The sequence below is a fragment of the Mauremys mutica genome, chromosome 6 (assembly GCF_020497125.1).
Source record: "Mauremys mutica isolate MM-2020 ecotype Southern chromosome 6, ASM2049712v1, whole genome shotgun sequence".
In the NCBI taxonomy this organism is placed as follows: Eukaryota; Metazoa; Chordata; order Testudines; family Geoemydidae; genus Mauremys; species Mauremys mutica.
Window position 1 is genome coordinate 41005527 of NC_059077.1, and position 23442 is coordinate 41028968.

A 23442-nucleotide genomic window follows, 5' to 3' on the forward strand; every position below is an offset into this window, starting at 1 on the left:
TGCTCATAGTCCCTTGTCTATTGATCAGGAGACGCAGATGCACGAGGACAGACACAGGGATGAATTTAAGCAGCAGGCTGCAACTTTGTTATCTCTGGGAAGGGGCATTATCTGTACCAAGCATTAAAGTGGATCCAGTGTGAGCATTACAGGGTTCCCACCATATAACCAATAACTCAGGATAGACTTTCCTCAGCCTGCTCCTAGGAGACAGCTCATTCTGCTGACCTTGGTAACCCTTCCCACTGTGAGAGGCACAGAAGGTAGCTAAGATGACCTTGGTCTGAAAAGAGTTGAGGTTACCCCTTTTCCCACAGGCCCAGATCTACCAGTGAAATCCCAGGTATCTTTTACTCCTAGGCACTGGCCCTTTTATCCACATTGGCCACAAGTTGCAATGAACTAAACATTCATACAACTTACTAATATTAAATTCTAAGTCCCATCCTGTTTAAGCCAACCGTGCCTCCATGATGCTGCAAGGAAGGCAAAAATCCCACCAGGCCTCAGCCAATTTGGCCCCAATGGGAAAAATGCCTTTTTGAGCCCACAGCATCCTAAAATCACAGTTGCACTACCCCCTACTATTCCAGGGAGTGAGAGTGAGGCAGCTAAAATGGAGAAAGAGGCTTGAAAAGTTCAGAGCAAGGGTTTAAATTAATGTGCGGGGGGAGCAAGGAGCCAATCAACTCCCATCTCCCATCGGCTGGTCAATGGGAAGCAAAGAGCACTTGGGGGAGGAAGGTCCTACTCTTGCATACATCCCCCCCCACCATTTCCTTCTGAGGCTGCCCACTGCTCTGCGGATCCTGTCAAGTTTCCTACCTATTGAGCCAGGAAACCCTGTTACCTCTCCTTGTGGCCAGAGGTCACTGGATTCTCAGAGCAGCTGATACGGATATAGGGAGGCAAGCTGGCAGGGTGTTTCAGCAGCCCTTAGCCATCAGCAGTAGCCTGGATGATACTATCCCCTAAAACTGAACTTAATCTGGGGTCTTCTCAAACATCAAGGGACATGTAGCTATGGGGTTTTTTTTGGCCTGATCTCCAAGTCTAGCTGTGAGTGGCTTGTAGGGGGGAGTTTGAATAGTCTGTAGTCCGTCAGAACAATCAGCGACAAGCTTTCAACTCTTGTGATCAGCTCATGTTGATTTGCAATGGTTCACATTTTCCAGGCTATCCTTCCAAAGAAAAAGGTTAGAAACTTTTATTGAAATAAAAGCTGAGATTCTCTTTTATGTCTCTTGGTCCTCCAGAGTACGAATGGGAACGGGGTTGGGCAGGGCTTTGAGACCCTGCAAAGTCTGGCTTAGTTTGCTGGTAGTGGAGTTTATTGAAAGAGCTGTGAGGCTGCAGAAGCTGTTCATTGTTGCAGCTCTGCTAGTGTACCTTCCCATGTGCCTGGGTTGACCTACAACTGGGCTGTGCAGTAGACTTCTGCACCTTACAGTTGCATTTAAAAATAAAATGCAGATTGCATTAAAAATAAGAAATATGTTAATTAAAAATATCCAGGTCAGTTTGAGAATTAGCTAATAATTATCCTGGGACAAGTTGAGAAACACACACTGTTCCAAGGTATCCAGACAGGCAGTGTTACCTAGTGGATAGGACACTGGATTGGGACTCACAAAATCTGGGTTTTATTTCTGGCTTTGCCACTGCTTTGCTTTGAACTTGGACAAGTCACTTCCTGCCTTGTGCCTCAGTTTCCTTTCTGTAAAACGGGGAAAATGATACTGACCTTCTTTGTAAAGTGCTTTGAGGTAAAAAGCACTATATAAAAGCTAATTATTATTGATCATTTAGCAATTTCCAGACTGGCTAAAACAATGATAAACTCAGAGGCATTAAGTAGTAACAAACTGCAGACTCTGACTCACCTGCTATCAGTAATAGTAGTATCTGATTAAAAAACCCCAGTCACAATACATTTTAATATCACTGTGGGATTTTTTGAAAGACTGGTGCCTTGGAGCGTGGCACTGTACGTAGTAAGCCCCAGGCTGCTGAGTGATTTCTATAGCTTCTTAAACTATAGTGCTTGCACTTGTTTCTTACAGCTACAATTAAAAGAGGCTGCCTTTGTTTATTCATAGAGGGATTAACTGATGAGGCAGGGCAAAGGAGAAACATCAGTGAACCACACAAAACAATGGCCCTCTCCTGTTATTGCAACATGATATGACCCAAGAATTATATATGGTATGACTAAGGCACAATCATAGATTAATTTATGCTGAGTCAATCTGTGTGTCTGTTACAGAGTAGACTATATAGGTGCCTTTTTTCAGATCTCATTCATATAGTCTCCTTGGTAGATGCATCTGTCTTCTCCAGACTACCCTTAAGAATCCTTGTCCAGGATGTTACACATTGCCATCCTCTAGTATTTTTATTCACATTCTCTAGTGTTTTGTACTATTCTGCACCCACAGTCACATTCTTTCCCCTGTTTTCTAGCAACATCTCTGCTCTCAAGTACTTTTTGGACTTCATTTCCTAATTAGAGGAGCATCGGCAGTAGAACATGCACAAAGCCAATTGTGTGGTGTTATCCACAGCTTATGGATGTTTATTTTGCTATTTATCTGCCAATAATGTGATTTATTTTGCTGCCTGGCATAATATACTTGGCAGTCTTTTCAGATCAACATGAGAGATATACAAGTCTCATCTGCGCACTGATGGAAATGAAAAGATTGACTCTTCTTTTCAAAGTTGGAAATCCATTACTGTTCAAGCCTGAACAAGAGTTACAATATGAAGAATAGGTCATAAGTGAAGAGACCAAGAAAAATAAATTGGGGGATTGATTTGAAAGCCCTGCTTTAAAATATTGGGATCCCAGCCTATCCATGCATGTGTAAAAGAAAATTTACCATTAAGGTACTTGTGATACACTCCTCTGATGTCTAAACTGTGTCTTTTCCAAAGGACTTCATGTTAGTTCTGAGTGAGTCTCACATTTTGAAACTTCAAAGATCTCTTTAATTTTCAAGTGCCTGTGCTTAAAGAGACATGTTAAACTTAAACCAAATCTTCTAAAGCTTCAAAAGTGACCTAACGCTTTCCAACACACACAAAAAATACCACGGTATTCTGTTGTAAGAACACAGAATACCATAATTTCATTAACAAAACACCATAGTTTGACTAGTGCAAGCATTAATTTTGGGTGCTCTTAATGTAGATACTGTAATATTTCATAAAGGATTTGAGACTGTCTGATGAATAACAAAGCAACAATGAGAAGTAGAAGTAAATGACTTTATCGATCCCATAATGGGAAATATAGCTGGACTCACTAATCAATTCCCCTACACTTTTAAATTTACATACTGTAGGCTCCAAAGTTGCAATGCCCTAATATGATACATTTTGTAAATGTGTGTTCATAAGACGCAAAGTGAACAATTTTCCAAGACAATCCCATATAGTATGCGTGGCTACTGTATATGACCTTGGGGGCTTGTAGGGTAAGGACCCTAAAAGCAGATTTTTTTTCTCTCTTTCCTTACTGCATTACTAAACTTCTTATACCCTGAAGCATGAGATCTGACCTTTCTTATTATTAGTGTGCAAAACTACTGAATTAATTATGGGTCCTAAAATTATCCAGCCCTTTTTAAAAATCTAGTTACAGCTGTTTCCTCTGGCATTGGGTAGGATTTAGTTACAGGATAAGGAAGGTAAGCTTAGGAAGACAAGCTATTTAGTCTGGGTTATCAACACTACCAAACTGTTGATTAGTAGCAGGGCTGGATGATCAGTAGAGGTGGGAAGTTATATCATGGTAACTGCACACTTCTGAACTTGCAATAGCGAGGATACAGTGCCTGTAAAAGCTGTTAGGTTCAGTCACAGGCGATGTGCACGAGGGATGGATGTATGTGATGATAATACTTCAAAATCAATTTAGCAGAAAAATGTTTTTAAAACTTATAATAGAAAAAAATGAAGGTTTGGTTTGCGTGTACAATAGCTCCGTTTCTCTCTTTTTGCCCCTTCCCCAAATTTTTCTAAGCTACTCTGAGTGAGCTGAGAAATAAGGTTGTGTCCTCGAACAAACTGTAATTAGGATGTGGATTAATATATTAGGAGGTCTGACTACCCCGAATGTTGGGAAGTATGGTTCTGCTCAAAATTTGGTGGTTCTGGCCAATCTTGAGAAACATAGAAAAATGCCCATTGAAGTAATCTGAAGCTTAGAGCCTGATATGCTTCTAAGAGATGCTTGTTTTAACTACATTTGAAAACAATATTCTAAGAGTACTAGGAGGGCAAATAAATAGAAAAACCATGCAAGGAGTCTAATAGAGTGGTCTAGCACATTTAAATTGGGGATCATAGACTCAGCTTCCAGGAAGAGGAAAAAGCCAGGAGAATTTAAATATATTTTCTCGCAGTTTTTTTTAAGATCCTACAGGAACTGAAATAGCTTAATCTACAGAGATTTGTATAATACCTTCATAATAGCATAGCTCCCAGCTGAAGTGGAAACTGACACAATTAGAACAAACATTTGCCTGGGCTGAGCCTCCAGGCTAATCAGAATCATTCAGGGCTAGTACAGACTTCTATCTAAACTAAGCTTCCCCAGCTGGCCTAAATCTTTCTGGCTAGAGTAGGACTCTTCATAAGCCTCTTTCAATGATCTCTATCCGAGCCAATCTCCCAGGCTAAATTAATTCTTTCAAACCTAGGACAAGCTTTATAGCTTTTTCACCCCACCCTCTCTAAACTGCAGCCAATCAACAATCACCTTCAGAGACAGCCCAATCCATCATATTAATATACCAGTTCTGGCTTTTTTACAGGTACCAAGAAGGAGGAAGGATGGTCCTGTGGTAAAAACACTGACTTAAGAGCCATGATGCCTTGGTTCACTTCCCCTTCTGCCACAGACTTCCTGTATGACCCTGAGAAGGTCATTTACTCTTTACTTCAGTTCCCCATCTGTAAAACAGAAATCATTATACTTCCCTTTCTCTTAGGGGTGTTTTTAGGATAAATATGTTAATGATTATGATGCACTCAGATATTATAATAATGGGGACTATAGATGTATATAGAAAATTCTCTATAACATCAGCTTTACATCTTGTGCAAAAAACAGCAGCATTAATACCTATTAATGATATAAATAGAGATATAAATAGTGCTACACTATATGGAGAAGGTAAAGTGTCTAGCTTTGATGCCAACATGATCCATATAAACTCATTCAGATTGTCTGAATGGCAATAAACCCCCTTACAAATTCAGATTCAAAATAAGGCACATTTTTTAAAGGAAGGGGAATTAACCATTGGAACAATTTACCAAGAGTCGTGGTGGGTTCCCCATGACTGGCAATTTTAAAATCAAGACTGGGTATTTTTCAGACATGCTCTAGTTCAAACAGGAATTAATTTAGTCCTATGGCCTAAATGCAGGAGGTCAGACCACACGATCACAGCGGTCCTTTCTGGCCTTAAAATATATGAACCTAGTACGGATTTTGGTCACTGGCCATTCACTCAGCCCTTTTGCTATACCCAAGATTTTGTGTAGCCCATAGCAAGTTGGACCTAATTTCTGCAGAAAGACTCCTTCATCCTGTGATATTCCAGCACAGCAACCTGGTGATGCTGGGAAGTTGGTGATCATGAAGCTGCAGCAAACAAGAGAAAAGGAAACCCATTTCCTACAGCCCTGTAATCCCTCCTACATATATTTGCTGACTCTGCTGTTCATAAGAACTCTGTAGTGCTCTTTATTAAGGCCAGTACAGGCCAACTTTAAAACCAGAAAATAATATTTGTTTAAAGAAAAATGAAGTTGCTCCCTTTCGCACCAGACTGAATTTTTACAGTGAGGTGATATGTATCTGAAGCCAGCCATTGATAATAGAAACACTGGCAGGCTCTTTAATTGAGTGGCACTAGCAGCTGTTGCTACAGAATTTACAAACACGGTCTTCAGTCTTTATTCGAGCAAAATTCCATGATTAAAGTCTGCAGGATTTGTCCCAAGGTGATTTTTTAAAATCACCCTACTCCAGTGTTTCAAAATTCGAATTCCTTCCCGTAAGAGTGTTTACTTTAAAAATATACTCATTAGGTTGAGGTCTCTCTTTGATATACTCTGTTCCTGAATAACTGGTGGACATGTTTTCTTAGGAAGGAATAGAGAGATACTTTCAATAAGAGCTCAAGGATTTTTGATTTTTTTTTCACAAAAAAAAATGTTAAACTCTGTATTACTAAATTTTTGCTTTAGCTGCATTTTCTTCCCTTCCAAAGTTTCCATTACTAGTCCCTTTTGGGAGAGAAGATAATCTCTGTACCCTTTCAAAAGGCCTACAGTTAGACCTTTCCTTTGAATCAAGAAGATATCTGACATTCTGACATTTTCTTGTATAATATAGTGCTAAAGTACACTGTTGACAGATACTCTGCCAGTTAGTGATTTCCCCTGGGAAAGTGAAGTATTATAGACTTCCTTCCTCATCTTGGAAAAAAAAACACTGAAGTGTGTTTTTCCAGGCAGCTGGTCAAGGAAGCAGGTGTCAGGCTTATAAGAAAGTCTGTAAGTTCTGCATCACAGCCCTCTTCCTCAGCTGATGTCAAAACCCAAATCTTACACTGTGTCCATTCCATGTGTGAGTAAGAAAATACTTCCTTGTTACTCTAAAGCACATTAGACTATGCCATATATAATTTGACACCAATTTCCTCTGCTAGTTATAAAAACAGCTTCCATGTTGACTTAATTTCCTACAATAGCTCTGTGTCACTTCTGGAAGCTAATGTCTTGGTGAAAGTTTTCTGGCTGCTGAGTTTTGATTTCATTCGGGAGTTGCTATGTTTTGCAGGTTTGTACATCTCTGTCCCATCTATATCTCCCCGCAAAAGTAGTGGTATTCTAGATTTTACAATTTACCCCCATCGTCAAACAACTTGACTCCGCATTGATTTCCAGAGAAAAGTCAAAATTTCCATCCTTGTTAAAGCCTCCATGGACTTCCTTTCCTCATGGATTACGTCATACTCTACTCACCCCCGCATGTTTCCTCTGCTCCTCTAGTACCATACTCTATGTCCCATAGCACAAGCTAACCACTGTTGGAGTGACAGCCTTCTGCTGCTCCTGCCATCTGGAACAACCTCCCTGCATCACTCTGCTTCCCTGGCTCTCCATCTGCTTGCATTGTATCTCTGTATGCTCTTCCCTATAAAATCTATTCCTTTCTTTGTCAACTGTTTTTCATTCTGTAACTCAGCCATTATTGTTTCATTCTGTAAAGCATTTCAGAATGCAGTTTGTGTGAGACGTGTCCCAAAATAAAATGTGATGATCTTGCATTTTATTATCTTGATTTAAGAAATATTTGGCATGCAGGCACTACACTATATACTGGAAAAACTGGCTCTTTTAAAGGAAGATGTTAGGAAGAAATACAAAATAAAGAGGTCACTGTTAAAAAGTCAGCATTAGCCTAGTGCTATATGAGACACTGTTGTTTATTTTCTATTATTATTTTCTCCCTCCCATTTCCTAAGAGGAAGAAAAAGTGGCAGCATCTCAAATTGTCTTGGCAAAAGTCAGCCTCGGAATGGTGATTACTGAACACAGGTGTTTTCCCATATGAGAGCTCTTGGGATACTTTCTTTTCTTCAAATTGAAAATGTAAAGCTAATCTCCCAGTATACTGTTAAAGGAATAGAAATGAATGCAGAAGATGAAAGTGAGCAGCAAGCTGACCCAGTGAAGCAGGTCTGCAGTCACTAACAAAGCAGCAAAATCCCACAGCAGGCCTTAGAAGACATCAGCAAAGTGGCACTAACATTTAACATTTGTTTTAGGGTTCGTTGCTGGAGAATGCTGAGGGCTCAGCGCATGCCACAGGGGCTCCCAGCACAAATATCATGAAGGTGTGGTAAGTATGAGAGTGAAGGATAGCTTAGTGCTTAAGGCAGTGAACACCAGGGTCCAATTCCTAGCTTCATTTATTTTCCTTTCTGACTTCGAGTAAATCACTTTATCTCGTAATGCTTCAGATCCCCATTTACAATATAGAGATAATATTTTATCTCTTTCACCATTTGTCTTATCTATGTAAATTGCAGGCTCCTCAGAGCAGTGGCGGTCTCTTAGTATCTGTACAGCACTTAACACAATGGACCCTGGTTTTCTTTGGGGTTTGTCAGTGCTACCATAATACAAATAAATAAATAATACCAAGGATACAGTACAGAAAACAGATCTCTTACTCATTGCTAGTGAGAGAAAAACATCTGTATGTATGATGTGCATTGCTTTGATTACTCAGAGTAATTGGTATAGTTGTGCCATATACAGTTTCTTCTTTTTTCAGTTGTACAACGCTTATATGACAGAAGACTTTCAGCAAGGAATGGGTGCCATTTGTTAAAGCCAGGTGTCAAAACCAGGATAAATTCTCAATAATGTTTCTGAAAAGCCGAGCATGCTCCCCTATTGGCCTCTTTCAGTTATATTCCAGAAAATTCTGGTGCACTGTATACTTAAAACAAAACATTATTTGTTCTTCCTTAGTAGCCATCTCAAACATGTGACAAAGGACCATGAAGCTGATAATATTCTTCTGCTCAAAGGGAGTCAGCACAATTTGTGTTCAATATGTCGGCCTTTTCGTTGCACCTTGAGCCCATAGTAGTCACAAACTGTGTGTTTGGTTCTCTTCCAGAAGCCTCCAAAATAACAGAATTATTTTCTGGAGAGCTAGAACCATCACCTTCAGCCAATGTTTTGGAAGACTGCAGCCAGCTGCAGCTCATGTGCATATCAAATCCCATGATTAACGTGGCCCCAGAAAGTTGTGTCCCACACAATGTCTGTAACTGGGTAGGAAGTCAAGAATGTGATTTAACTTTACTTGGAAGAAAGCTCACACTATATACTGGTAGAATGTAGATATTCGGGCCTGCCTGTGAAGGCCTATACTTTAAGAACTTAAGTGTATTTTTATCACTTAAGTTGTTATAGAGGTATAAAACAAAGAATCAAAATCACAAGTCCGCCTGTGTATGGGCCTTCTCTCACTAGGATAGTCTGAGGCCTTGTTCTTAGGCTAAGGCCTTTGGCTAAACAGCAGGGGCAGCCATAAACTGGGAAGCCTATGGTCACATCCTCACATCCCAAACCTGTCACATTGAAATAAGGTGCTATTGGGCTGTTAGGAAGACAGTCCTGTCCTGATAGTGCCCATCACCACCAGATAAATAAATAGATCTTAAGATGGTTAAAGAAAACTTAGTTTGATAGCATCCTGTCTGGCAAGAAATCACTTATCAGTGGTGGTGGTTGTGAAACCCTCATTTCTATATGTTTTATCTTTATGGCCCCCACTTTTCTATTGTTAATCTGTCTGGTTCTCTAATTGTTTCTATCTGCTGTATAATTACTTTTGCTAGGTGTAAGTTAATTAGGGTAGTGGGATATAATTGGTTAGGGAATTATGTTACAATATGTTAGGATTAGTTAGTTAAATTACAGTAAAATGATTGGTTAAGGTATAGCTGAGAATATTACTATAGAAACTGGGGTCAAACAGGAAATGGGGGGAAGAGAAATTGGAATCGTGCTTGCTAAGGGGGGGAACGGAAACAGGGAATAGGGAACGGGGAACAGGGACACAGGCAAGGGTCTGCAGTGTCAGAGCTGTCAAGGGGGACATGAGGTAAATGCTCTGCAGCATCAGAGCTGACAACCGAACACTGGGAAACAGACTCTATCGGGATATAGAGATAAGGCCAACAGGTGTGAAGGGCTTCGGAATATGCTTGCTTGGAAACAAACCCCAATAAACATCACATTGTTTGCACTTTGGACTTCTGGTCTTCTGCTTTCTGTCTAACATATCCCACTATCTACCACGTTAGTGTGCACTGCCTTTTATCAATGATGATTTTAGACTACAAGCAGTTGTGTGTTCCACAGTATGCTGAACATGAAAAACATGATTGTGCAACAAACTAGTTAGCTACATGTGCAACGGTAAATTGAATGAGAAATTACCCAGTTTGCATGTGGCTGTCTGTTATGCACATGCAGTGTAGATGCATTTTCAAGAATGTAACCCTACATAGTATATATTTTAAGTGCAGGTATCTTGTTCTTTCTGGAATCAAGCGGAGATTCAAAGCATACCCAGAAGATTATCAATGTTTCAGCTGATACTTTGAGCAAATAGGAGAAGGGTTAAAACAGAAATCATACACATTATCTAAAATGTTTTGTTTTTAAGTTACGGAAAATAAGAACAAAAGTAAAGTCTCCATAGATAGATAGCATAATGGGTGCACTCCTCTGTAACATGCTGCATTAATTAACTCTGGGAACAAAATGGCTGGGTAGGTGGATTGTCACATGCAGAGGAAGGTTGACCTATTGAGAGGAGACTTATATTGACTCTGACTAGACAGGGGTAGTTTTGCAGCTAGAAAGGGGATTTACAGGGAGGAGGTTTCGGTAGTTTGTCATTGAGTTGGATGACAACGAGGAAGGTGGCCTTCAGGCAAAATGAATTGACCTCTGGGAATTGGTGGGGGCTGGTACTAGAAGAGGTTTGATGGCTGGTCAGATTTCATTCTGGGGTGCTTGTTAGGGAGGAAGAGGAAGGTTTGGCAGCTGAGGGAGTGGAACAGGCCCTAGGGATGGTCAAGAGCCACAGGCAGAATCCTTTGGGGAGCTCCCTGGCTCTCAGAGGTAGCATGCCTACTGCTTCAGTCCTTCAGGCGTCCTGTAGAGGGAGCAGAAGGGGTGTGTGTCCTCACCTTGTCCCTGCTTCTCGGAGTGTCTTGATCCCTAGTGGGTACTAGGCAGTAGCAATGCCTGTGCTCAGTGGTGTACTGGAACTGCACTTGTGCCTTGCTGCTTTCCAGACTTCCTGGTCCTCCCCCTTGTACCCCTGGCAAACAACTGTGCAAATCCGGCCCCTAAGGAAAAGACTTGCTTGGACCAGAGACCAGAGGAATCTGTTGGAACCTTAGCTGAGTCTCTCTTGGCTGGCAATTAGCTCCTTTTAGAGCTGTCAGTCTAATCTCATGGTTTACTGAGGGTTATGAGAGAGAGAGAATATATTTATATTTTAATAGCCACTACACTCAATTTAAAATAGATTTTAATTTAAACCCTTCATTATCTTAACAAAACATTTGTGCTTAGGAATATGTATATTTGTCCCACTTTCAACAGTTGCAGTCACCAGTTATAAATGGACAAGATATTACTGTCCTGACAGTTAGATCTTGCAACATTTTGCAGTCTGGGTGGCAGCATTTTGAAGTATGCCTCGCAGTGAAGTGATATAACACACTGCTTGTCTGGCTGCTGCATGCCACAGATTAGCTGACATGCCTCCACTGAAAAAAAACAAAGTGTGACATGCCTTTCACTTTACTGAGAAATATAACATGTTGCAGTCTCCGCTGAGATTTTATAGAAGCAGCTTCCATTCAGTTGTGTTTTCATCCATAGAGGTCTCGACAGACAGATAAAACTAAGACTATTTGCAGTATGCTGTATCAGTCATTTGTATTGAGTTGTGTGGGTTAAGTGATAAGCATCACTCACATCTCACCTGTTATAGCATAAAAAGTGAATGTATGATGAATGTAAGTATTTGTGTTTGATGGCCGCAGAGTTCCGAAGTGTATCATCAATGTACATGATGTCCTCACGTGCTGTCATTTGCAATTGGATCAGTTCCAGTTGAAAGAGGGGTAAAATCACAAGCAAGTTGGGCAATTCTCTATTCATATAGAGGAGGCTCATTTACATTGGTGAGGCCACATCTGGAGTATTGCATCCAGTTTTGGGCCCCCCACTACAGAAAGGATGTGGAAAAATTGGAGAGAGTCCAGCGGAGGGCAATGAAAATTATCAGGGGCTGGGGCACATGACTTACAAGGAGAGGCTGAGGGAACTGGGCTTGTTTAGTCTGCAGAAGAGAAGAGTGAGAGGGGATTTGATAGCTGCTTTCAACTACCTGAAAGGGGGTTCCAAAGAGGATGGATCTAGACCGTTCTTAGTGGTACCTGATGACAGAACAAGGAGTAATGGTCTCAAGTTGCAGTGAGGGAGGTTTAGGTTGGATATTAGGAAAAACTTTTTCACTAGCAGGGTGGTGAAGCACTGGAATGGGTTACCTAGGGAGGTGGTGGAATCTCCTTCCTTAGAGGCTTGACAAAGCCCTGGCTAGGATGATTTAGTTGGGAATTGGTCCTGCTTTGAGCAGGGGGTTGGACTAGATGACCTCCTGCGGTCCCTTCCAACCCTGATATTCTATGATTCTAATCTCCATCCATGGAGGTTTTTAAGGTCAGGCTTGACAAAGCCCTGGCTGGGATGATTTAGTTGGTGTTGGTCCTGCTTTGAGCAGGGGTTGGACTAAATGACCTCCTGAGGTCTCTTCTAACCCTAATAATCTATGATTCTGTGATTGCTTATTGCAGCAAATGTGCCGTTCTTATGACGTGTTCCCATGATAGGAGCATGTTCTAGCCCTTCTTTCTGGAACTCATGAACACAGGTACATATGACAGCCATACTTGTCCTAATGCCTCTTTAGGAAGACTCAAGTATATTTGCACATCTCAGGGCTTTTCTACATGAACACTTAGTACTCAGCAAGCTGGAGTGTAAACCTACCCTGCTGCAGCTAGCTATGCACTATGGCTACACCACAAATGAGGGGTGGGATTCCCAGCTCACGTACATATACTCACATACAAGGTCTCATCGAGGTACTGCGAGTATAAATCATAATGTAGCTGTAGTAGCACTTGCAGTGACTGCACGACTTGGCTATGCCAAGTATGTATCCAAAAGTTTCAGGTGGTTTTGCATTTGGCATGGCTGCCACCACCATTGGCCACGCTACTGCCGCTACACCACTATTTATACCCACACTACCTCACACTACCCACTATTTATACTCACACTAGTGCAACAAGCAAGGAATCACACCCCTAGTTCATAGTGCTGACATAACCTCAGTGTCCATAGTGCTGCTGGGAACTAAAAGTTGCCTTGTGCACTTTGATCTAGATTTTCAAAACCTGTGTAGACATGTTACTACCATGGAGAGGAATTATCAAAGGGTGATTTGGAAACACAGAAATGACTGAATAAGCTCATGGGGAAAAGAAAGGAGCCTTGGGGAGTTAAAAAATCAAAGCTTCTCGTCCTTTGAGAAGAGGCTGCTGCTAATCTCTCACACACTGCTTCCCCTTGTTGGTACTTTGAACATGAAGATCTGAGATCAGAATTAAGCCCTAAAGCAGGCGAATCCACCACAAGGGAGAAAGTCAAACAAATTCTTCTCTAAAAAGTGGTGGTGGGGGGAAAAATAAGTCTGGGTGATTAACTTAGATCTGTGATCAGATTGAACTCTGCTAAATTTATGGCTCATTTGTATACTGAGTCCCCTGAACATCACCTAATGGTAGACCCACAAGCACTGCATGTTCATACACATAACCCCAGGAAGAAGGGGCCAATATCACGTTTTTGTTTTAAATATCAAATCTAATTATTTTGTAATCAACAATCAATCAGGAGACTGACAGAGCTTGGTTTGTTTAGCCTCCGAGAGGAGAGTAAAAGAGCTTGGCTGAAAGGGGATATGATTGCTCTGTATAAATATATCAGAGGGTTAAACACCAGGGAGGGTGAAGACCTATTTAAGCTAAAGGACAATGCTGGCACAAGATCAGGTGGGTATAAACTGGTCATGAATACATTCAGGCTGGAAATGAGAAGGTGTCTAACCATCAGAGGAGTGAGGTTCTGGAACAGCCTCCCAATGGGAGTTACAGGGGCAAACAACCTAGCTAGTTTTAAGATGAAGCTTGAACAATTTGTGAATGAGATTATATGATGCGGTTGCCTACCATAGCAGAGGACTGAACTTGATGAACCAGGAGTCTCTTCTAGTCTGATGTCCTATGTTCACGGATTTATGCTAGTCTAGTATATATACAGTTTAGATACTGTATCACTAATCAGGACATCACAGGAGAACATTTTCCCAGACATTTCAAGAAGATGAGAGGTAGGGTAGTGGTGCGTTTGATTTGGGTTTCCTGCTATTATTATCACTCTTTATTTGGTGGTGGATCTGTTAGGTTATAAAATGATGAAGTACAGCAGGGTAGAGCCTTAAAAACCAGGGACCTGATTGTCATATACACAAAGGCCCTTTTACACCCCTCTGGCAGAGTAAAGGAGCCACAATGAGTAAATGAGACTAGGGCCCTTGCAGTTTACTGTTTATATTTGTCTTTGGTGGTGGTGAACAGAAGCAGCCTCTTCAGCCAGGAACACCTTGCTGACTGTCTGGCCCCTGCTAATCCCCCTAGGGCAAGATTGCCCATTAGCAGGAACTTAGCATGCCTTTCTGGGGACTGGCCCTTTAAATTTGGCAAAGCAAGGCAGCTGCAGCTCTAAAGTGGCAATTTTGTATCTGGCTTCATCTCCAGCTCTTCCAGCTGGGGAGTATTCTTTTACTCCTGGGATGTTGTCCCTTAGCTTTACATTTCTTCCTCCTGGAGCTAGGGCACAAATGCACACAGAATTTACAGTACTTGTGGTATTCCCAATACTTTGAAAGTGGAATTATTGCAAATATTACAAATCACATTTATATGGCTAACTGTCAAGTTTGTAAGGGTTCCCTACAGAATGGGGCGTTTTATAGTTGTGGATCTAATTTGAAACATGTACAGAAATAGTTTTAAATCTTTTCAGCTGAAGATTGATGGTATAAAATGGAGAAAAATAAAATGAAAGTGAAAATATTGCCTCCCTGCATTTCTCTTTATGAATCACTTTGTCTCTCTCACACAAATATTTAGCAATGTTGCCAGTTATTTTAATATTCTGTTTTTATAGGTCACTTTTGTGACACCTGAAATTTACAGCAGTAAAGGGGAATCAGTGACCAGAGGAGGAGACTTGTGGTTAAAGCAATCGTTTCAGACTTGGGACATCTGGACTCAATTCCAGACCTTACCACAGACTTGCTGTGTGACCTTAAGCAAAGTCACATGGACAGGCCCCAATCCTGTGAACAGCCATGCATGTGACTAACTTTAAGCACTTGGGACTATTCACATGCTTAAAGTTAAGTACATATGTGTTTGCAGGATCAGGGCTTTTATCTCTCTATGCCCTGATCATGCCTTCCCTCCCTCAGAAGGCTATCATGCAGCTAAATTCATTCATTTTTATAGTGATGCAGACTGTATCTTAGATAGATATTAATCTTAGTCTTTAAGGGTTTGTGTCACATCTGGTAAATGGTGAATCTAAAAAGGTTTGTAACATCAATGGATAAACACTCATAAAGCTCAGTGGAGGTTGCTTATCTATCAATTATGCTCCTGCAACCCTTGGCCAGCCTAACGGGAGCTGTGCACTCACAACTGACAAGATCCTCAGGTCTCCAATATTTTTTAAATGTCTTGGGTCTGCCAGTTGGGGAAGGAAACCTTGTGAAAATGGTCTGTCTTATTTTTAGCATTTCTGCTTCCAGCAGGGAATGGAAAGTGTCAAAAGTGAGAACATGAGTTTGAATGAGACAAGAAACTGAACTGGACATTTTAAAAACTCATAACTAAAGCTGGGACCCTGTCAAAAACCTGCATCTGAGACCCACTAACTATGAGGATATTTGGATCTGAACCTGGATTTGAACAACACTACTCAGGCTCCTCTCAACTCAGAAGAGTCTTCTTTCACATTTTGTGTGAAGGTTTGAGGAGGTTCTTTCATTTGAATTGATTCATCCAGTCCAGGACCCTTCCAGAGGTGAAAAACAATCTTGTGAATTTTAACGGTGCTGAAGTAAACACTGCAGTGAGCTGCCCAAGCAGACATTGTTCCACATTGAATTGTGGTCTCCCTCACTGTAAGGATAAAATAGAGAGATCCCACTAACTAGTCTCCTACAATAAATAGAACTATATTAACAATTCTTGAGCTGTGACATGGGAGTGAGACATGTATCAGTAGCTCTAATACCATTTAGATTTAGATCTAGCTGCATTCTTTAGTCAAAAGACAAATTGGTGCTAAGGCAGGAGAGCTATAGCATCCTCCTACTGTAGAAAAGCTCTTAATTGAAGGTCTCTCTCCTCACCATGTCCAGAAAGGTGCTTGATGCTTGGTTAACTTAGGAGCTGGACCAGCTCCTCATGGCAGCTCCACTGATTTCAACCAGCTAAGGATCTGGCCTGCCATGTTTAACGTGGCTAAATACTAATTCCAACACACAATCCAAGTAACCAGCTTATGTACTGGGCACTTCCATACCGCACATTCGTAACATACAGAGTCTCTTACTAAAACTCGTTACATCTTGGAATGAAGCCAGCGCCCTGAAAAAATTCTCACTGATCCAAACCAGAGCAGCCTATCTGCTTAGCCATACAGGAGCAGGCTCAAGAGTGCAGGAGACAGAGTAGTCACTAGAGCTGCACCTTATGGCACTGACACTAAGGGTACGTCTACACTACGGGACTATTCCGAATTTGCATAAACCGGTTTTGTAAAACAGATTTTATAAAATCGAGTGCGCGCGGCCACACTAAACACATTAAATCGGTGGTGTGCGTCCATGGTCCAAGGCTAGCGTCGATTTCTGAAGCGTTGCACTGTGGGTAGCTATCCCGTAGCTATCCCATAGTTCCCGCAGCCTCCCCCGCCCCTTGGCATTTCCGGGTTGAGATCCCAGTGCCTGATGGGGCAAAAATCATTGTCGCGGGTGGTTCTGGGTAAATGTCGTCAGTCACTCCTTCCTCTGGGAAAGCAACGGCAGACAAGCATTTCGCGCCTTTTTTCCCTGGATTGCCCTGGCAGATGCCATAGCATGGCAATCATGGAGCCTGTTTTGCCTTTTGTGACTGTCACCGTATGTGTACTAGATGCCGCTGACAGAGGCGATTCAGCAGCGCTACACAGCAGCATGCTTTTGCTTTTGCATGACAGCAGAGATGGTTATCAGCCATACTGCACCATCTACCAATCCATAAATTGGTAATAAGATGATCATGGCTACCAGTCCTTTTGCACTGTTCCATTTGCTGCTGTCATAAGTGCCCCTGGCTGCTCTTAGCCAGGGGCGCAAAAGCCAAAATTGGGAATGACTCCCTGAGTCAATCCCTCCTTTTTGGTATCTAAAAATAGAATCAGTCCTGCCTAGAATATGGGCAAGTGTACTAGAAAACCACTGTATCAGAGAACCAGAGAGCACAGCTGCTCTGTGTCAGATCCTGCAGAAATTATGAGCTGTATGCTATTCACAGGGGGTGCTCCTGCAACAACCCCTCCTGTTCATTTCATTCTTCCCCCAGCCTTCATGGGCTACCGTAGCATTGTCCCCCCACTTGTGTGATGAAGTAATAAAGAATGCAGGAATAAGACACAGTGACTTGTTAGTGAAGGCAGCCTCCAGCTGCTATGATAGTCCAGACAGGACAGTAAGGAGTGCATCCCTCTGCTAGTTCAGGGGCACTTGAATCTTTTCTTTACACATGAAGGGTGGGGGCTGATGGAGCTCAGCCCCCTGTTGCTATGACGATGATGGATATCAGCCATACTGCACCATCTACCAGGAAAAATTAGGACCAGGCGACCTTGATTGACCTGTCCCAAGCAAGTTGGTATGGTTACCAGTCCTTTTGCACTGCCCCATGTGCCAATAGGCTGATGATGAGGACGGGTAGCAGTCCTATTGTACCATCAGCCACCCATGGCGGGGTGGGAGGAAGGATGTTGTTGTTGAGTGCTGCACCATCCCGTCTATCTGCAGCATTCAGTAAAGATAGGGTGACATGTAAAAGAGTCAAGACAGGATTGTTTTCCCTTTCACTTCTGGGGGTGGGGGGGTGCGTAAATTGCCTAGCTATGCCCTGACCCACCGTGGACACTGTTTTTGACCCTAGAAGCATTTGGAGCTCAGCCAAGAATGCAAATGCTTTTCAGAGACTGCAGGAACTGTGGGATAGCTTGAGTCCTCCAGTCCATGAGCGTCCATTTGATTCTTTGGCTTTCCGTTACGCTTGCCACGCAGCAGTGCGCTGAGTCCCTGCTATGGCGTCTGTCTGGAGATATTTAAAAAATGATTTTGAATTTTGTCTTCTGTAACGGAGCACTGATAGAACAGTTTTGCCTGCCCTTACAGCAATCACGTCCGCATCGTCCATGCTGGAGCTCTTTCTTTATTTTGATTTTTAACTGCATCACCACCCGTGGTGATCGGAGCTCCACGCTGGGCAAACAGGAAATATTCAAAAGTTCGCGGGGCTTTTCCTGTCTACCTGGCCACTGCATCCGAGTTCAGATTGCTGTCCAGAGCGGTCAGTGGTGCACTGTGGGATACCGCCCGGAGGCCAATACCGTCGATCAGCGGCCACACTAACCCTAATCCGATATGGTAATACCGATACTAGCGCTACTCCTCTCGTTAGGGAGGAGTACAGAAACCGGTTTAAAGAGCCATTAAAATCGATATAAGGTGCCTCCTAGTGTGGACGGTTGTGGCGTTAAATCGGTTTTACGCTCCTAAAACCGGTTTAAACGCGTAGTGTAGACCAGGCTTTACAAGCAGTACAACTGAATGTGTAACTAACCACTTCCAGAGCGAAATGCACAACTCATTTGTCCAACTTGGCTTTGCCCCATTAATTCCTTCACACTGGCACATAACACACAGCACACCCACTCACTTGCACAAGCTGAGATAAAGAAGCAAGTAAACAAAAACCTACCAACAAACAAATCTCCTATAAACCAAGTCATTTCTCCTGGGAAAGAAGAAGGAGGGAGAGAGGAACTTGGAAAGCATTCAGCTGTTACAGTAATGGGGATGAGATAACCAAACAGACATGGATCTACTGCCTATACAACCCTCTGTGCAGTAGATAAAAATGAACAGCCAGGGACCATAGCTCCCAGCTCCATGATGAACAAAAGGGTTTAGACCCTCTGCAGGTGGTCTTGTTACCCTCCTTTCCCATCAATCTCCTGTACTTGTTCCCTTTGCTGTTATGGCCCTCCATGGTGATGGTGGAGAGAGGCCAAATTTGTTCATTTGTCTTTGGACCATTTGCTCTCTGTGTTCATTATGTTCCAAAATAACTTGAAAGAAAGACTGTAGATCCCCATTTAAAAAGAACCCCTCCAAACGTTCCTGAGGCTTCAGTGTCATTTCAGTCAATGACAATGGCAGAATATTCACTACCCTGGCAAAGAGTAAGTGAGACAGAGTTTGTTTATGTTTAGCAAAAGAAACTTCAATGAAACGAGATCTTTGTACAGGAAAAAGTCACCAGTATTTCGTTGTTTCTGTTTTCCACTGATTATGTGAGGATGAAAAGTACACACTAGGGAGAGACAACTGCCTCTTCAAATGCATTTTCATCTTGCAATAACAAAAAACCTGTACCTGAACATTAAAAATAAATGGAAATCATTACTTCTGATGGGTATGATGCAAAGTGCCCACAATTCCCTTTGAAGACAAAAAGGGACTTGTCAGTAGGTGGCTTTAAAATAAATGAATGAAAGGGAACAGAGACATGATTTCATTTCAAAATGGTATTTTCCTTAAAGGAAGAAAAAAGCGAATGCTGTATCGACAAAAGGGGAGGGTATGTGCGTCTTCAATCTCTCTCTCTCTGTCTGCCAGTCTCATATATTGAGTAAAACCTTTACAGTGAAAACTTCAGAAAAATATTTACTACATGTGATGTTTCACTAAAACAAGAGGGCACACCTGGCAAATGCACTCATTTCCAGTTGTTTAAGGGGATCTGGCATAGCTGCCTATGGCTTCCTCAGCTGATGCCAACCAGTGTATCCCTATTGATATGCTCACTCAAAGGGAGAACCAGCTATAGCAAGACTGGGATAGCGGCAATTCTTTCTTCTTCCCACTCAAACAGAATAACAGAGGAGGGGACAGTGCTATGCATCTCCAGTTCAGTGTCAAGGGGTGTAAAATGTTGCATTCTAGGAGCCCATTGTGGTGCTGTGAAATTTCACGTCAGGTGAAGTGAAACTTTAGTTTAAGAGCGATAGTTCTCTCTCATGAAACCGAATCAATTGGAGAGTTGCCTGCAGTACCACTAAAATTGACTACTGTGGGCGGCAGTTCACTATATTTGACTTGGCCAACAGTTTGTTCCTATTTCTGCTAGAGGGTGTTTGTGCATACGTACAATTAGATATTTTTATTACATTTTGCACATTAGAATTAAATTGAAATAAAAACTGTGCATCTCAAATGGTTAAAAGATTCTCCTCTCTCTCATACCAGTTTTGAACCAGTGAAACGTCATTGGCTCTACCAGAGTTATTCCAGATTTACAGTGATGTAAGTGAGAGGGGAATCAGACTCATAGTAATACTGTTCAAAAAGAGGAGGACCTGGTTAAAAAAATAGCTATGGATATATATATATATAAAAATCAGTCTTGCTAAATAAATCCTACATTGACTGACAGATTGCACCCTGCTGCTCTATGGATGTTCAGTGAGAACAGCAGCACAAGCCAACCCTGCTTGTACACCTGGGGAACACATGCTGAAGTAGCAAAAATGACCCAACCAAACATCACGTAAAACTGTAATGAAGTGCATCGTTCTAAAGCCAAAAGGGCCTAACAAGTGGGCTGACTTTCAAAAGTGCTGAGCAGCTAGCTACCAGTTTAGTCCTGCTGGGACCTGCTGGGCATGTTGTGCACTTTTGAAAATCAGGCTCTTTCTGAGGCTGAAAAAATGTGGCATGCATTTTTGAAGATTTTGCCCACTTTTTTAATGAGTTAAATGTTGTGAATGATTTTAGGCACAGCAAACTTTTAGCCACTGCTAGATGAAATCTATTGCACACAAGAGGCACTATGTACAGTTTGCAGGCAAATCTCACTAATTGTGCATGTTTGCAGGCAAATGGAACTGTGCACATTCTGATTCTCGACCATGAATTGAAAATGCATGCCTGTTGGTCACGGAAACATTTCAACGTGTCTCAGATATTATTTTCTAATCAATGTTTTCCTTTCACTAGGCAAATATATGAGTCATGCTGTCTCTGAAAAGAAGAACATGAGTCCAGATTGTTTCCGACGCTGCTCCAGAGCTTATAGGGGTAGTCTCAACCAATCAGGGAACCAGAAACAACACCATGTGACTTCAGCTCTATGTCTAGTCCCAGTGAAGCCAACTCAAAAATGCCCTGTGAAAATCTGCACTGAAATTTGCATCCATATCTGAACAATGCAAACAATTTCATGGTCATTTTTCAGTAACACTTCTGCAAACAAAAAGAATGTGGTTGGAAACAACACGTTTTTCACAGAAGCTAAGTGAATTCAAAAGGGGGTATGTTTAGGGAGTGTTTCCAATTTTGCTGCAAAGCTTCATATAGCTCTAATGACCACAAATGTAACTAATACTGTTGGTTGAGAACAAATGCAAGAACAAAGAGACAAAGAGAGCAATTACAGGAAAACTGTTAACCCACTGAGTGCCCAATGGCAAAATGGAAGACTGAGGCAGCTGTATCAGAAGAAATAGAAGAAAAGTCAGAGAGAAACACATATAAATTCCTAACAAATACTAAAATGAAAGACGCATTCAGTAAGTCAGCTGAGATGTACAAGGATGCCCTGTGTCTGCTCCTAAACCAGGTTTTAAAGTTTCATTGTGGTATTATGTATGATACTGTACGCTCTGTTGCAGTCGCATAGTATAATCTGCCTCTCAGGGGAGTGAGTGGAGGAGGGCAAGCCCAGAAGGGTATGTTGCAATCAGAATGTAAAGCTTTTGTTAGACACATCAGTGCTCCTGGATGGCTAGATCTCAGCCATGTGCCTTTTATCATCTTCACCTAACCCACAGTTATCATGCTTTGTCATCTCCAGGCTGGGCTATTGTAATGTGCATCATTTAGGACTGCCCTTGATGGTTACTGTGAAGCTTCAGCTAGAGCAAAATATTGTCACCTGCGTCTAAAGTTGAGCAAGCTGGTGTGCATGCAAAACCTTTAACTATGTGCTCTGAGCTGGTTACCAAAATCCTCCTCTGGATGCAATTCAGTTATCATCCAAAAATCCCTGAAAGGTCGCAGACCTGACTATCTTAGGCTCAGAGTGTCTGTCTTTGCCTTTGCCCACTTGCAACGGTAGCATTCCAGAAGAAAGTTCTTGCTGTCTTCCCCCAGGGATGAAATTAAAAAGGAGACTGGCAGAGTAGTCTAGGCGCAGACCCCTCAGCTCTCAAGCTCATTCCCTTCTGTGGGTCACTATACTGCATGTTACGTTTTTTTAGGATGGAGAGCAAGTTTCATATTCCACAGTTTAGGCCTCATAGCCTGATGGCATTAATCTCATCAGCGGGTGAGGGAACTGGTGCAGGCAAGGGTGAGCTTCATCAGTGACCATTTTGGCAACAGCTGTTCATTTTAATCTCTAAAGTGCTCAAATATCACAATAATGGGTGCAAAAGGAATTACCAAAATAAATAATGTTTTTACAACATTTTGATAAATACACAAGCTGTTGAATGGCTGCTACAGATAGAAATAACTGCAACCACCATTATTACTTATGATATAGTATTCCACATGAAGCTTTTCATACTTGTTTCTGATCTCAATATTCTTAAAAAGGTATGTTTATGTTTGGTGGATTTTTTTTAAACTATTGTACACATTTACTGGTCTGAGGGCTTAGCAACATCTGAAATTCAAAACTGGCATATGTGTCTAGCTAAAGCAGTGTCAACAGACCCCAGAAATGCAAAGCTGAGTGAAAATACAAATATGGCCTGCATCATGAAAGTTCTAGTGTTGTTGTATGTGCTTTATCGGAATTAATAGAAAGTATAATCATGCAGCTTTAAAAAAGGTGAAATGGATCACAAACATGTAGTTTCTGTTCTCTGTGAAACTGAATATATTTCCGTAGTTACACTCAGATAACAAATAGCTTTGATTTCCCCCAGATATGCCAATTGCAGAGTCACTGGAACAACTATTCTATGAGATAAATATCTCATTTTCAGAGATTGTGCACATTTTATCTGCTTTGAATTGATTCAATATGGTTTCTTCACAGCAGTTTTCAAGCAGAGTAAATATTAAATTGACCTAGATACAGAAGCCAAAACTAATTAATTTTGGTCAACATAATCCTAACAAATTAAGACGTGTTAAATGAGCTATACTGATCTCTTTTGGCCCTCTGAAAAAAATATGTATTTGTGCTTCATGGCAATATGGTACAAATGCAGTATTTTCAACATTGTTTGTTGAATTTTACTGTTGGATGTCTCAATGTTTCACGTTCGTGGGGAATCTATCACACAGTATATAATTTTAAACACACTAGGCTGCATCGTTCGTTCATC

General features: G+C 41.6%; 1 long non-coding RNA gene across 1 annotated transcript in view; it reads left to right on the forward strand.

Moving 5' to 3' along the window:
* Positions 1–22849, forward strand: part of LOC123373139 — a 36725-nt gene extending 13876 nt beyond the window's left edge. The window contains exons 2-3 of the long non-coding RNA XR_006580581.1: positions 7851–7924; positions 21101–22849. This is a non-coding gene — a long non-coding RNA (uncharacterized LOC123373139). The remainder of the gene's footprint in view (positions 1–7850; positions 7925–21100) is intronic.
* The last annotated feature ends 593 nt before the right edge of the window (positions 22850–23442 follow it).